Source organism: Ambystoma mexicanum, chromosome 6q, assembly GCF_040938575.1.
Source record: "Ambystoma mexicanum isolate Mex_15411 chromosome 6q, UKY_AmexF1_1, whole genome shotgun sequence".
Classification (NCBI taxonomy): domain Eukaryota; kingdom Metazoa; phylum Chordata; class Amphibia; order Caudata; family Ambystomatidae; genus Ambystoma; species Ambystoma mexicanum.
In genome coordinates this window covers 1106325609-1106341815 of record NC_090937.1, presented here as the reverse complement: position 1 = coordinate 1106341815, position 16207 = coordinate 1106325609, and positions in this window count along the sequence as shown.

The window sequence follows — 16207 nt, the reverse complement described above, 5'->3', positions numbered from 1 at the left end:
TACAGACCCATAGCTATCGCGGATTCAGACTCTAAAATATTAGCATCCTTGGTATTGATTGCTGTCCAGAGGTGGATGGATGTTAATCATATACTCAGCATGAACCAAGTGGGTTTTAGGAAAAATTGCAGTACGGATTGCGGTGGGTTAGTCTTGCGATGTATCCAAAGCAAAGCTTGGGCTAAGGAGAAGAGTCAAACTTTTGTGGCATCAATGGACCTTAGCAAGGCATTTGACCTTGTTGACAGGCCAATGCTATGGCATAAACTAAAATCTTTAAAAATGCCAATGCATTTATTGAACATTATTATCAAACTCTACACAGACACTAGGCTAATTGTAAGAATGAACACGGTTGGGGACCTCTCTTCCCAAATCTTAACCAACAATGGCTTAAGACAAGGATGTATGCTGGCACCAACTATTTTTAACCTATATGTCAGTGGAGCTCAATTTGCCTTTATGAACAGGGGTCTGGTTTCACCCAAATTGAATGGAAGAGGAATTTCGTGGCTGGCTTATGCCGATGATTTTCTCCTCTTGGACAATACCAAAGTGGGTTTACAGCGCCTAATTAAGACTTTCGAATTGTTCATAAGTAATCTATATCTAAAAATCAATCCCTCCAAAACGATTATAATTCGAATGGGACGGGCCAATAAGAAGCAGAACTCTCTCTCATGGTTCTGTGAAGGCAAACAAATTAAGCCCCAAAAAGCATTCAAATATCTAGGTTATTGCTTTATGGGCACTGAATCGGTCACGCTGTTTAAAAACCAACTTAAATCAAAAGCAGAAGTGGCTTTAAAACAGATGTGAATGCTGGAAAGAAAATTTGGAGGTTTTACGATGAAACCAATAAGAGAATTTTATCTAAGTAAAGTGGTCCCACGGATCATTTATGGCCTAGAAATCTTTTTGATTAATATTGACGCTTTTCTGAAAACACTTGAAGGTATTGTTTGGAGGGGGCTTTTGTTCTTTTTACCAAATTGTATCCCCATTGAAGTATTGAGATACGAACTGGGTTTACAATCCCTCCACTCGTTAGTCGCAACTAAAAGGCTTATGTTAGGGAGAAAATGCCAATTATTGGGAGTCACCAACTTCTATGCGGAAGCAGGGGCTGATGTGTCTTGCCCTTTTATGAGTGCTCTAAACAATGAAATTGAGTTGATGCTAGAAGAAATTGGTATTGCTAAATGTACTGTTATGAACAAACCCATTAAATGCAAACAGATTATAAGGGGCATGGATTGGTCTCTGACAAAGAGTAAAGTGTTAGTGTCCAAATTGTACAATCAAGTTCACTCTTTTTGGAAACTTTTTCCGGTTATGGAATTCTACTTGACAAAATACCCATCTAGGAGTTTTAGAAACTCCTATATGAGATTTAGACTTAATGTCATGCATACCAATTGTATCTTAAATATAAGAAATCCTTTGGAGAGAAAGAAATGGTGTCATTTCTGTAAGGTGTGTGAAACAGACGAGACTCTAGAACATATTATGCTGAGATGTCCTGATTTGGTCAAACAAAGAACTGAATATTTTGCAGATTGATTCGACAATAGTTTTAGTAATGATCCTAATTATATATGGTATAGAATTAGAAATGGATATTCATTGACGTTGTTTATTCGTGTAACTTCCTTTTTAAAAACAGTATGTGACTTAAGTTAGACATTTTCTGTTCTTGGATATCTGTTTTATTGTGTACATGCTGTGATTGTGTGAAATTTTAGAAAATTTTCTTTTTTTCTATCTTGTGTATACTTTGTAAAGGTTTATGATAAACCATGAACAAATAAACAAATAAAAAAAAATATAATGTATGTGTCTGATTTTAGTAGGGGGCATAATTATAGAAATGTGCATTTATGCAAAAGTTAAATTGTGGTTCAAATCAATGTGGGAGTTCCTAAATCACATCATAAAGATGACAGCTATTTTCTGACTTCCAGCCAGAACAAGGCAAGTGCCTTTGACCACTCACAGCCGTGGGGGTGTGGTCTGTAATTCTGCCCCTACCATAAACTTTGTGATGTCACTTGGCATGATAAATATAGGAACTTCACCACACATAGACACACACTGATTCCTGACTACCTACTGATTTCCGCGCAGCGCTTTGTTCCTGACTTCTTCATCTTGTTCCTGACTTTTTCATCTTGCCCTGATTCCAGAATACTTTGCAAAACCAAGGCCCAGCATTTGCTGAACTCTTTTCAGCTAGGCCCAAATCCAACCATCCCAAACTTAAGGGAAAATAATTCTGATCCAGTCTGGCTTGCTACCATTCATGCTTGCCTACTGAAGTCGCCATCCTGCTAATCTACCGTGTCCTGTGACCAGAAGGGCTAATCCAAATCCAGTTGAGGTGCCAGTCCAATTGACCAGAACCGCCACTGACCATCCTGCCCTGCTGCCGGTAGACCCGACCCGTGATGACCAGAACCCTGACAGTTCAATCTTAAATTACAGTGGACTGTAAGTATAAACAGGAATCAGAATAACCCATAGTACATTTGCATTTTCCTATCCCAATCTCAACCTATCCCATCTTTAACTTCAGAACCCTAATATTGTCAGAACCATTCTTGCACTGATTTATTTTCTCATTTGTTTCATTAAACCATAACCCATTAGTGATTTGGTTTAAATAAAGTAATTCCCTTACAAAACTAAACGAAAACCAGAGTATCATACGTGAAGAGTTACAAATGGCCGTGCGTAACTGTGGAAATTCACGGGTGACATTCTCTTTTTCATAGTCATTATTATAGTTTAAATAAAGCCAATCCGTCATTTTTAAAACCAAATTTCTGCTTTTCTCTGTTCTATTTATTTCAAAAATGCCTCTCACTAAAACGTCCATAACTTCTTCAATTCTATAGCTAGAGACTTCATTTCAACTCTCAGTTAAACCTAAGATATGTAGCTACATCCACAACTAAAGGTGCAGAACAGCAGCATTGGATTAAAGATCGCATAGTGAAATTTTGCTGTGATTTTGCATTTTAAAAACGTTTTACATGTGTCTTTTCCCATTCAAAGTGTTTCTTAACTTCCATTCCGATCTAAAGTGTGCACTGTTGTTTATCCTGTAGCTCAGGTTTGTTAGAACATGTTTAGTATTGCTCCCATAGGAATATTTTATCAATTTAAGCATTTTTGCACACTTTTCCTTGTCTTATAAAGCCATTTTTAACTGTCAGTTTAAAAAGTGTCAATTTCCAAAAGTGCTTTTCTCTCTTGTTTGGGGAGGGAAGACTATATTCAAAATCTAGACATTGTTCCTCATTCCTAAATACCTGCTGCTGGCTTACATCTGTGTAGAACTGCTCATTTGTGAATTGAGAACTTTGCAGGGGGAAACCTTAACCTAAGGGCTATCTGTTCAAAAACTGTCTTTTTCCCGTGTTTCCTATTCTGGTTTGATCTAAGTGAATTCAATTGCCTTACCTATTTTCTGATTTGTTTTGTCACCACATTGGTGATTGCAGCCCCATAGATATATATATATATTAAAACTTATGTGTGATTTCAATTTTAAAATAAATAAATAACTATTTACCTTTACAAACTAGCCTGATTCCTGGTCCACTGTGACCTCGGGGGTATTTTGAGACGGGTGTGATATGAGTGGTATATCACTCAGAATATTGAACCTATAGACATAATAAATAAGTATTTCATTTGTGCATTACATGCTAGGCGAGACCCGGGTGTGTGCCTGATTGAAATCCTTAACAGGAGGCTCTTTCTCTGCCAGTTTGTAGCATTCCAAAATTGCCAATATAATCCATCTGGATAGAGTTTGTTTGGTAATAGACAAACCCAATTTGTGACCTGAATGGTCCACAAATAACTTGTCATCCTGTCTTACCTTTGTCATTCTGGAGATGTAAAAGCTCAGTGCATGTTTAGGATCACGCCTGTGAAGCCTTTCCTCTTCCTTCCCAGGAAATGCTGGAGGATAAAAAGATGGTAACATTATGTTTTGAGTGAGATTTATTTATTTATTTACAGCGCACAAAACCCGGAAGTATCTGGGCGCTAGTTACAGAAACTGCTTTATAAGAATATGTGGTATATGTATACAAGTGTAAAACTCTCCCCAAATTACAGGGTAGTCCAAAAGAAAACCATACAGTATACAAAGTGGGTATAATAGAACATGCTGAGGAGGCCTCTGTCTCTAATCTTGTTGGGTGGAGCTACATAAGGTTCACATTCAATAGTCTTAATAGGTATAGCAATGCATTCTGGTAAAGCCTCTCCTCTTGCTGCGGGGAGCTACATCAAGTGTACATTCAATAGTCTTAATAGGTGTGGTAATGCCTCTCCTCTTGTTTCAGTGAGCTACATCCGGTGTACATTCAATAGTTTTAATAGGTGTAACAATGCATACTGGTAAAGCCTCTCCTCTTGTTGCGGGGAGCTACATCAGGTGTACCTTCAATGGTCAAAATATATGTAGAAATGCAAAAAGGTTTCAGGAAGTTGCATTAGACATATATTCTAGGACATGGTACTTAACCTAAAGATGGTTGGTTACAAGGGTTGTTAATGTAGTGGCTACAAGTATGTTTCAGGTACACTGTGCAAGGGAGGACACTGGGAGCATGAAGGACATATGCAACATTTGGTTAGGCATGGAGATGTCAAACGTCCACTGGTGAGCACGTCGTGCTAGCCATTCAGATAGCGTACAGGAGAACATAAGGAGAAGGACAGGCAGCCGCAGTAATATGACACAAACCTCACAAGCAGGACCAAGGAATTGGCAAGAAACTTTTAGTTTTCAGCATGAATTCGTGAGTCCACGCAGGCAAGGGTCGACAGACGTAGAGGAGACGAGGCGCGTCCACGATGATAGGTAAGAGGTAAGAGCAGTTAAAGACAAAATATTGCACCTACCAGCGAGATGTAGAGTTCTGCTAGAAGTTAAATTGGATCATGGCGACATCTCTGTCGTGACTGTGGTAATTCGAGTCAAGTGACATGGTTATTGCACATGGGATCGGTAGCGGGGGGTAGCATTTGACTGGAAGAGGGGGCAGAAGTGAGGGAAGCAGGTAAGCGGTTAGATAGGCAAGTCGGGCTCTTACCTTCAGTATTAATCCAGTGCAGCAGGGAAGTTTCAGAGGGCGCACAGGTGTGGCTAACTTCGAAGGCACTCCAGTGTTTGTAGATAGCCAAGGGCAGACAGGGAGAGACAGGGGCCTTAAACCTGTGCCTTTGACCAGGGCATTTGCTACCAGTCTCAGTCAATCGGAATGCAGCATCTTGAAGGGTGTCTCTCCAGGCACTTCCAGCAGGGCGAGGCCAAGGTGAAAAAGCTGCGGCCATCTTCATAGTGGTTCGAAATCTCTATGGTCCGATGTAAGTGGAGGCAAAAGCAGGCATTGTCCCCAATGGTAAAGGGCACATCCTGCTTGATCAGTGTCGGCTAGGAGAGACAGGGGCCTTAAACCTGGGCCTTTGACCAGGGTCCGGCTTTCGCCTCACGGCTCTGAGATGTAACGCAGAGACAGCTTTGGTGAAAAAAGTGGGCTTCACTTTCAGTACCACCTTGTCTTTATAAAAGATAGTGTAAGGAGGCTTCCAGTATAAAGCCTGTAGCTCACTCACCCGTGGGGCAGAAGTAATTGCTACCAAAAAGATGTTTTTTAGAGTTAGTAGTCTCATAGGACAGGAGTATAAAGGCTTGAAAGGAGCTCCCATCAAAAAGTTTAACACTAGTTGAGATCCCACAGTGGGACATGAAAATGGATTGGAGGGAAAACATTTGTCAGCCCCTTTAAGAATTGTACTATTAGAGGTATCTTAAAGTAAAAGACTTCCTCTGAATAGCTCTTAAAAATAGAAAACGCTGCCAAATATCCCTTGATGGTACCAATCTGGAGCCCCAGATTTGCCGGAAGTAGCAAAAATGATAACACCATTAGTGTATTACATGTAAACGGGTCAACATTTTTATCTCTACACCAGCTGCAGAACTTATTCCAAGGGCAGCGGTGCAAAGATTTGGTTGCTGGCCTTCTGGCCGAAAGCAAAATCTCCATTACATCATCCGGGAGGACTCAATCCTTGTATCTCAGGCTCTCAGAAACCATGCGTGAAGGCTGAGCGTCCTGATATCCGGATGGAGAACCCGACCCTCTTCTCGCGAGAGAAGGTCCTCTCTTTGTGGAAGACTTATTGGAGGGCAGAGGGACATGCCCAGAAGGTGCGGGTACCACGTTCACCTGGCCCAATCCGGGGCAACTAGAATCATGGATTTCCTGAACTTTCTCAACCTCCTGATTACGCGAGGAATGACAGGGATTGTAGGAAAGGTGTATAGGAGTGGAAATTCCCAGTCCACTACGAACGCGTCTTTCCTCTTGGGGGAAATTCCCTTGAGCAGTACGTGGGAGACTGTGCTCTGCCTGCTCACGTCCGCCGTTGTGTTCTTCTCTCCGGCTAAATAAACTGCTGACAAAGATTCCTTTTTGTATTGCCCAGAACCAGAGCTGCATTGCCTCTCTGCACAGTGGTAGTGACCCTACACCTCCTCTCTTGTTGAGGTAGTACATGGCCACTGTATTGTCCATCATTATCAGGACATTCTTTCCCCGTACAGATGGCAGAAAAGCCTTCAGCTCTAGTCTGATTGCTCTCAGCTCTAAAAGGTTGATATGTAGTTTGGACTCCGATGGAGACCAACGGACGCTGATTGTCAGATCGTTGGTATGGGCTCCCCACCCTGTGAGTGAGGCGTCCGTCACTACTGTCATCTCCGGCCATGGTTGCCAAAATGGTTCTCCTTTCAAGATGTTCTCCCAACAGGTCCACCACTGAAGATCCAATGAGACTCTGTTCGGGATTTGTAGGAGGTCCGATATCCTTTGTGACCATTGAGTCATGAGAGCCCATTGGAGAGATCTCATTCTCAGGCGAGACTCTGGCACTAAGAAGATTCAGGATGCCATGAGGCCGAGCAACCTCAGAAAATCGCTGGGCATTCTGGAATTTGGTCACCATCTGCAGAATGTGTTGGGCCCTCACCACTGCCGGCGAGGCTTTTCCCAGGGATGCATACAGAACTGCTCCATTGAATTAGAGCCTTTGTGATGGTATCATGTGGGACTTCTTGAAGTTGAGGGAGAAGCCCAGTCTGTGAAGGGAGTGGCAGATATACCCGAGATGTTCCAAGGCCTGTTCTGGGGAACTGGCCCTGATCAGCCAATGGTCTATCTAGGGGTAAATGTGAATTCCCCCTCTAATGAGACTCGCTGCCACAACTGTCATCAGTTGGTGAATACCTTTGGGGCAGAGGTCATCCCAAATGGTAGAACTCGAAACTGATAATGAGAACCGCCAATTGCGAAACTCAGGTACTGTCTGTGCTTGTGGTGAATTGGCACATGAAAGTAAGCATCCTGAAGGTCCAATACACCATCCAATCCTGAAGCTGGAGGGCTTGAAGGATCTGAGAAAGGGTTACCATCTCGAACATGTCCTGCCTGAGGAACTTGTTAAAGTCTCTTAAGTCCAAAATGGGCCTCAATCCTCTGTACTTCTTGGGGATTAGAAAATACGGGGAGTACCAACCCTTGTTCCTCTCTGCTACAGGTACTGGTTCTATAGCACCTTTCTCTAGCGGGGTGAAAATCTCCTGCATAAGGAGCGCGTCTAGAACTTGTTGTTCCCCGGTGGATGACTCTGACATTTTTGCAGAAAAGGGAGGTAGTAACCTTGGGCAACTGTTTCCAATGCCAATGCATCTGAATTAATAGCCTGCCATTTTATCAGATGCTGTGACAACCTGCCTCCTACTGCAGTCTTGTGAATTAAGACCTCAGAGAGGTTTTGGAGTGGCTGACGCTGAAAAGGGCCCCTAGGGGTCCCTTACGTCTATGGAAACAAGGCAAGTCACCACACACGATAGATACGCCAGTGTCATGATCTCTGCTTCCAAAAGGTCAGGGTTTTCCCAACTCCCTTGGAAGCAGATCCATAACCCAGGTTCCGAGTGCCAACCAGTCCCAATTGGGACCTTTTGGACCCAGTCCTGGCGCCAGTGGCACCAGGCTCATAAATATGCCCAGTCCCAGTGCTGGAAGCGCCGGGCTCATAATGCTTGGGTGGACTTACCTTCAGCAGACCATGCTGCTTACTTGCCTGCCAGTTGAGCCTCTGATCCTCTTCTGTTTGGAACTACTTTTCCTGTTGGGTGGGGCTGGAGCCACTCCCTAGATTCAGAACACTGGAACTCTTCTGGAAGGCAGGAACTCTTTTCTTACCAGGAACTCTTTTCTTACTTAGGCGTGGCTGTGGAAGGAGACACCTAAGCACTACAGGAGGCTATTTAAACCACACCCGGTGGATGAATCTTGCTTTGCGTTATTCTGCAACCTCTGCAGCAGAACGCTCATCGTGTCTTCTGCATCCGGTCCTGGGCCTAAGGAAAAAGGCTTACCATCCTGAATCCAGTCTTCAGCAACACCTATAAAGACAAGAAAGAACAGGTTAGCATTCCGGCATCTGAAAGGCAAAGGCTTACCATCCTGAATCCAGTCTTCAGCAACACCTATAAAGACAAGAAAGAACAGGTTAGCATTCCGGCATCTGAAAGACAAAAGTTTACCAACTCTTTGCACGCTCCGGAGGCCTTCGGCGCTGCATCCCGCATCTGAAAGACAAAACAAGGTGCGTTTAAAGACATTGGGGAACTTTAATACTCACGTGCCATTACTCCTTTCCACATCTAATCCAGTGGGTATTCCGGCACCCTGCAGCCGCTCCGAACTCGTACCTGCAAAATAAAAAGACAGTTAGAGCGCATAGTGAAGCAGGCAACAAGCGCTTACTTACGTGCTTCCAGGCGCTTCTATTCATCACACGGGCTCCATCTTTAACTCACTTCAGCCCGTCATCCGCCATCGCCGGAACCCTGCAAAACAAGAGACATCATTACTAAAGACTTTAAAGACATTTGAATGACTCGAAACTTACCGTTCGTGCAGTAAACGACGGACAGCAGTCCTCTGAAGTCAAGAGGCCTGCGCTACCTATCCAGTGAAGAAACTGGTTACAGCACCCTGCCCCGAGGCAGATGGAGAGCTCGGCATTCACTTACCTAAGGTGAGAGCGTTAACCTTTGGGGGTCTACAGGAGAGGAGAAGAGGAAAGAGATAGGGACACCCCAATAACCCCAGTTCATTAACCCCATATTTTCTATCTGCAGACATCTTACTCTACACGTCAGGCATACAGTGCACAGAGGTCCAGCCCAAAGAGCCAACCGGGTGCTACACATCACCTTTGAAGATACGGTAGTCACCCAGTCAAGACCGGCGCCTCTGCGAGAATCAGGTGAGCGTTACAGAACGCAAAGCCTACCGCAAAACTCTCGCCCAGGCGCTATGGAAACCTCGGATACTGACCCCCTAGCCCGGTTACTTGGGGAACTAAGGGCAGAAGTGCATGCAGCTCGTCAGGAAACGAATGCTCTAAGAAGGGAACTAATTATTTCCAAGGAGAGAACAGACAATCTTGCTAGACAAGTGCTACAGTCACAAGCCGGACAGACCCCGTTACCCGCATCAGGGGTAAATCTTCCTTCAACATCCTCTATGAATCCAGTGCAGATCAACCTACCTGGGAATGTACCTCTGGCTCCGCCCGAACGATTTTCTGGTGACCCAAAGAGGTTTGCAGTATTTATCAATCAGTGCCGGTTGCACTTCTTATGCCGGCCAGCAGCCTTTCCAACTGATCAAGCAAAAGTAGCTTTTGTACTTTCGTACCTTAGTGGCAATGCGGCAGACTGGTCGATCCCTCTAGTTAATCAAGATGATCCGGTTCTCCATGATTTTCAAGCCTTTCAGCTTAGTATGGAAAAACTGTTCGCAAGACATTCACAGGGGCAGGCCTTGGACAATGAGCTTCTTTCGTTGCGACAGGGTAATCAAGACCTTTTGGCTTATATTGCATCTTTCAATAGACTAATAGTGGAAACTCAATGGCCTGAGGACAAAAGGATTACGCTGTTTTATAGAGGTCTACGTGGAGAGCTCAAAGACGTTTTAGCCCAAGTAGTGAATCCCCCACAAGACTGTTCGGATTATATAGACTTGGTCGTTCAAATAGATCACAGGCTGCAGAACAGGAAGGCCGATCGTTCCAAGTTTGATGCTCGAGTATTTTCCAAACCGCCAACTCCTTCCAAAGGAGTAGACTCCGGGGAACCCATGCAAATAGGGGGTCTGAAAGGTCCTCTAACACAAAGGGAGCGGGAAAGGAGGAAACAGTTGCAATTATGCCTATATTGCGGAAACTCAGGGCACTTTCTTCGAGACTGTCCGGTGAAACCTGCCAGGAAGGCAGTAGGAGCTGCAGTTACCAAAGTTACAAACTCTGAGCAGGGAAACGACCTCGCCCGACAAGAATAGAGGTCCTCTTGCCGAGCGTGAAAACCAGTTCCGTGACCTCGCATTTCGTGATACCTATGGTCCTCATTAGCCCTGATAATCCGGATCGATTACATGCAATTGAAGCTTACGTCGACAGCGGTGCCATCGGCAATTATGTGGATCATGAAATGGTTTTGAGGATGAATCTAACTCTTTGTCCCAAGGCTGTAAAGGACGTCATTACTACGGTGGATGGTACGGAGATAGCCTCCGGGCCAGTAACGCATACCACTCAAGAGGTGACGCTAGTAAGTCAAGATGGACACCATGAGAAGATCGTGTTCGATGTGATCAAGGCCCCTCAGTTTCAGATTATTCTAGGAATACCTTGGTTAGAGAAACACAATCCTCTGATCGATTGGCGAGCAAGAACGGTCCAGTTTCCAGAATGTGTCTCTACTTGTCACCCTCCACCTGGTGTTGCACTGGCCGCAATTTCTTCAGAGACTCCCCAGTTACCTCCCAAATACCTAGAATACCAAGATGTTTTCCGGAAGGATCAGGCTAACTCTCTACCTCCTCATAGGTCTTATGACTGCCAGATAGACCTGATACCTGGATCTACTCCTCCTTGTAGTAGAATTTATGCCCTCACCGAGCCTGAGAACCTTCACCTTCGACAATACCTGGATCAATACCTGGCAAATGGGTTTATTTGTCCTTCCAAGTCCCCTGCTTCTTCAGCTTTGTTCTTCGTTCCAAAAAAGGAAGGAGACCTTAGAACTTGTATCGATTATCGCTCCCTGAACCAGATCACCGTTAAGAATAGATATCCGTTACCTTTGATCCCTGAACTCCTGGACCAAGTCAGAAAAGCATGCATATATACAAAGCTGGATCTTAGAGGAGCTTACCACTTGGTACGAGTAAAAGAGGGCGATGAATGGAAGACGGCCTTCCGCACCAAGTATGGGCTATTTGAATATCAGGTCATGCCCTTCGGACTTTGCAATGCCCCGGCCGCCTTTCAATATTTTATGAACGATGTCCTCAGAGAGCTCATAGATGTATGTGTTGTTGTTTACATTGACGACATCCTCGTTTATTCTTCATCGGAATCTGAACATCGGAAACACGTGAAAATGGTCCTCGAAAGATTGCGTCAACACAAACTTTTCGCTAAGTTGGAAAAATGTGTTTTCAACGTGACTGAAGTTGAATTCTTGGGATTCATATTATCACCTGGCGGAGTGCGTATGGATTCAAAGAAGGTCGATGCAGTTCTCAAATGGCCATCACCATCCTCCGTAAAAGGTGTGCAAAGCATGTTAGGCTTCGCTAACTTTTACCGCAGGTTTATCCCCGAATTCTCTCGAATAGTCCAGCCCATCACTGCCTTGTTAAAGAAAAACAAACGTTTTGAATGGTCTACCGAGGCGGAACAAGCTTTCCAGGATTTGAAGACTAAATTTATCTCTGCACCAATCTTAAAACACCCTCGCCCCGAACTCCCCTACATCGTGGAAACTGATGCTTCAAGCCTTGCCATGGGGGCAGTTCTATCACAAAAGGACCCGGTAACCAATCAGTTGCATCCCGTGGCATTTTGGTCCCGCAAATTCTCGCCTCCTGAAATCAATTACACGATTACTGACAAGGAACTTCTGGCTATCAAGTCTGCCTTTAAGGCTTGGCGGCATTATCTGCTGGGGGCCCGACACACCGTTACTGTGATTACGGATCACCGAAACCTGCAATATTTGAAGACCGCAAAAGCCCAATCCTCTAGACAACTCCGTTGGGCATTATTCTTTGCCGAGTTTGACTTCATAATTACCTATCGACCTGGTACAAAGAACGGTAAAGCCGATGCCCTTTCTCGGATGGGAGTGGAAGAACACTTGGTCAACCCTAAACCTGTACCAATCATTCCCGAACAAAGAATTCTGGGTGTAATCGCCACAGAATCCATAGAGGAAGTTAAGGATAAAGCCAGGCAACTTGTAACTCCAGCAGACATACAGAATTGGCATCTGCAGGGAAAGGACTTTGCAGTAAAGGACAACTTATTGTATTTCCAAGAACGATTATACCTACCCAGCACAGATTTACAGAAAAAAATAATCTCTTGTTATCACGACTCTTTAATGGAAGGTCATCCCGGTATAGCCAAGACCTCAGAAAAGATCAAGCGCTACTTCTGGTGGCCGTCTTGGAAAAAAGATATCAGAGACTTTATAATGTCCTGTGGAGTATGCGCCCAAAACAAGAGTCAAAAGGAAAGACCAGCAGGCCTCTTACGCCCTATTTACATCCCACCTCGCCCTTGGCATACGCTTTCTATGGACTTCATCACCGATCTACCTCCATGCTCCGGATACAATACGATTCTAGTAATCGTGGACTTATTCTCCAAGATGGCGCATTTCATTCCGCTCAAAGGCTTGCCAACAGCAGCAACTCTGGCCCGAGAATTTCTCGAAAACATCGTCCGACTGCACGGTTTTCCTTCGGTTCTAATTTCGGATCGAGGTAGTCAATTTATTTCTCATTTTTGGCGAAGTTGCTGTCGGTCGGCTCAAATTGATGTGAGACTATCGACCAGTCACCACCCTCAGACCGACGGACAAACCGAGAGGACCAATCAAACTCTGGAACAGTATTTACGCTGCATGCTGCAACAAACTGAAAAAACTTGGAAAGATATCCTTTGGATAGCCGAGTATGCCTACAATAACTCTGTCCATTCGGGAACTGGGAAAACCCCGTTTTTTCTTTTGTACGGCAGTCACCCTCGAACCTCGGAGTTGGATCCCCTCCAAGATCTTGAAACACCAGCAGTAGACTACCTGCATTCTACAATCACCCAAGCCTTTAAGGAAGCTGTTTCTCACCTTCAAAGGGCTAAAGAACAATACAAGAAAGGAGCAGATCAACATCGGAAGGAAGCCCCTCACTATCAAGTAGGGGATCAAGTCTGGTTATCCACCAAATATCTATCTCTAAAAGGGCCACGCACATTCAACCCAAGATACCTTGGTCCCTATTCCATCACTACCATAGTAAACCCAGTAGCGGTCAAGTTGGACTTGCCCCCGCACATGAAGATACATCCGGTCTTCCACGTCTCTCTATTAAAACCCGTGCAACCTCAAACCCGACTAACCATATCTCCAAAACCTATCCTAGTGGATGGAGAACTCGAGTTTGAAGTCAAAAGCATTCTGGACTCCAAGATCTCCAAATCTAAACTATTCTACCTAATTGACTGGAAAGGCTACGGCCCCCAAGAGAGATCCTGGGAACCTGCTGAATATGTCCACGCTCCTCGCCTAATCAAAAGATTTCACCGAACATTTCCTGACAAGCCAAAACCCCCGGAGAAGCCCGGTTTGGGAGGGGCCTTGAGGGGGGGTACTGTCATGATCTCTGCTTCCAAAAGGTCAGGGTTTTCCCAACTCCCTTGGAAGCAGATCCATAACCCAGGTTCCGAGTGCCAACCAGTCCCAATTGGGACCTTTTGGACCCAGTCCTGGCGCCAGTGGCACCAGGCTCATAAATATGCCCAGTCCCAGCGCTGGAAGCGCCGGGCTCATAATGCTTGGGTGGACTTACCTTCAGCAGACCATGCTGCTTACTTGCCTGCCAGTTGAGCCTCTGATCCTCTTCTGTTTGGAACTACTTTTCCTGTTGGGTGGGGCTGGAGCCACTCCCTAGATTCAGAACACTGGAACTCTTCTGGAAGGCAGGAACTCTTTTCTTACCAGGAACTCTTTTCTTACTTAGGCGTGGCTGTGGAAGGAGACACCTAAGCACTACAGGAGGCTATTTAAACCACACCCGGTGGATGAATCTTGCTTTGCGTTATTCTGCAACCTCTGCAGCAGAACGCTCATCGTGTCTTCTGCATCCGGTCCTGGGCCTAAGGAAAAAGGCTTACCATCCTGAATCCAGTCTTCAGCAACACCTATAAAGACAAGAAAGAACAGGTTAGCATTCCGGCATCTGAAAGGCAAAGGCTTACCATCCTGAATCCAGTCTTCAGCAACACCTATAAAGACAAGAAAGAACAGGTTAGCATTCCGGCATCTGAAAGACAAAAGTTTACCAACTCTTTGCACGCTCCGGAGGCCTTCGGCGCTGCATCCCGCATCTGAAAGACAAAACAAGGTGCGTTTAAAGACATTGGGGAACTTTAATACTCACGTGCCATTACTCCTTTCCACATCTAATCCAGTGGGTATTCCGGCACCCTGCAGCCGCTCCGAACTCGTACCTGCAAAATAAAAAGACAGTTAGAGCGCATAGTGAAGCAGGCAACAAGCGCTTACTTACGTGCTTCCAGGCGCTTCTATTCATCACACGGGCTCCATCTTTAACTCACTTCAGCCCGTCATCCGCCATCGCCGGAACCCTGCAAAACAAGAGACATCATTACTAAAGACTTTAAAGACATTTGAATGACTCGAAACTTACCGTTCGTGCAGTAAACGACGGACAGCAGTCCTCTGAAGTCAAGAGGCCTGCGCTACCTATCCAGTGAAGAAACTGGTTACAGCACCCTGCCCCGAGGCAGATGGAGAGCTCGGCATTCACTTACCTAAGGTGAGAGCGTTAACCTTTGGGGGTCTACAGGAGAGGAGAAGAGGAAAGAGATAGGGACACCCCAATAACCCCAGTTCATTAACCCCATATTTTCTATCTGCAGACATCTTACTCTACACGTCAGGCATACAGTGCACAGAGGTCCAGCCCAAAGAGCCAACCGGGTGCTACACATCACCTTTGAAGATACGGTAGTCACCCAGTCAAGACCGGCGCCTCTGCGAGAATCAGGTGAGCGTTACAGCCAGACACGAGGTTGTATTCCCAAAGCTAGGGTTTATTGCAAAGCAAATAGTCTCAGTTGGCCAACTCAGTCTCACGCCCCGCAACGTGCATCTCTAGACCTCGAGGGACGCAAGAGAGCAAATTACGTACATCAGTTACATATATACAAAATGCATATCATACAATCAGCTATGACATGTTTAACACCCCCCTTTATTGGGTTTCTTTGAACTCGGTGTGATGATGGACACTTTCGACAATTATGACACCTTCAAATATCTATTCTGGTAACAATATGCAATTTGCAGGTGCGGAGGCATCTTTTATTTGTTGAACAGAACACAGTGCTTCTGTTCTTGGAAGCAAGCTACATACGAGGGAAGAGTCACATTCCAGACCTTGCTATCTATGAGGTGCTATTCGTGTCCTGGGAGCTGACACGCTCTACAGGGCTCAGTAAAAGGGGGGCCGTAACAAGAGCATAATTCAAGCTTTTAGCTGCTTTATTCTAGCATATTCTACCATATAACGAGACTAGCTGGCAGCTGTGAAATTATTAAATGCCCTGCAGCTCTGCTTCAAGGCTACATTCGGGAGGGAGCCGGGCATTCCTTCCTGGCGCTGCCTACGTTGTGTTTCAACGAACTCTTGTTAGCCTCGCGGCTCTGCGGCCTTGTCCTTTCACGTTCAGACAACAATGTTTAACAGTCGAGCAGTGTAAGCAGAAAATGTGCTGCGAAGCAATAAGAACAGAAAGCAATGAGCAATTGTTAGAAAACAAAATGGCAATCCTTGTTACATCAAAATGGTCGTTCATTGGTAAACTCGGAAACCTATATGTCTATCATATCGTGCATGAGACGGTTGGCCCACGGCCACCAAAATACGTTTGCCGTCAATCATGAGAGGTATCCATTTTTCTAGACTGACAACGCAATGGCTTAAGGTAAGCCAGCTGCTGATGTTGCAGT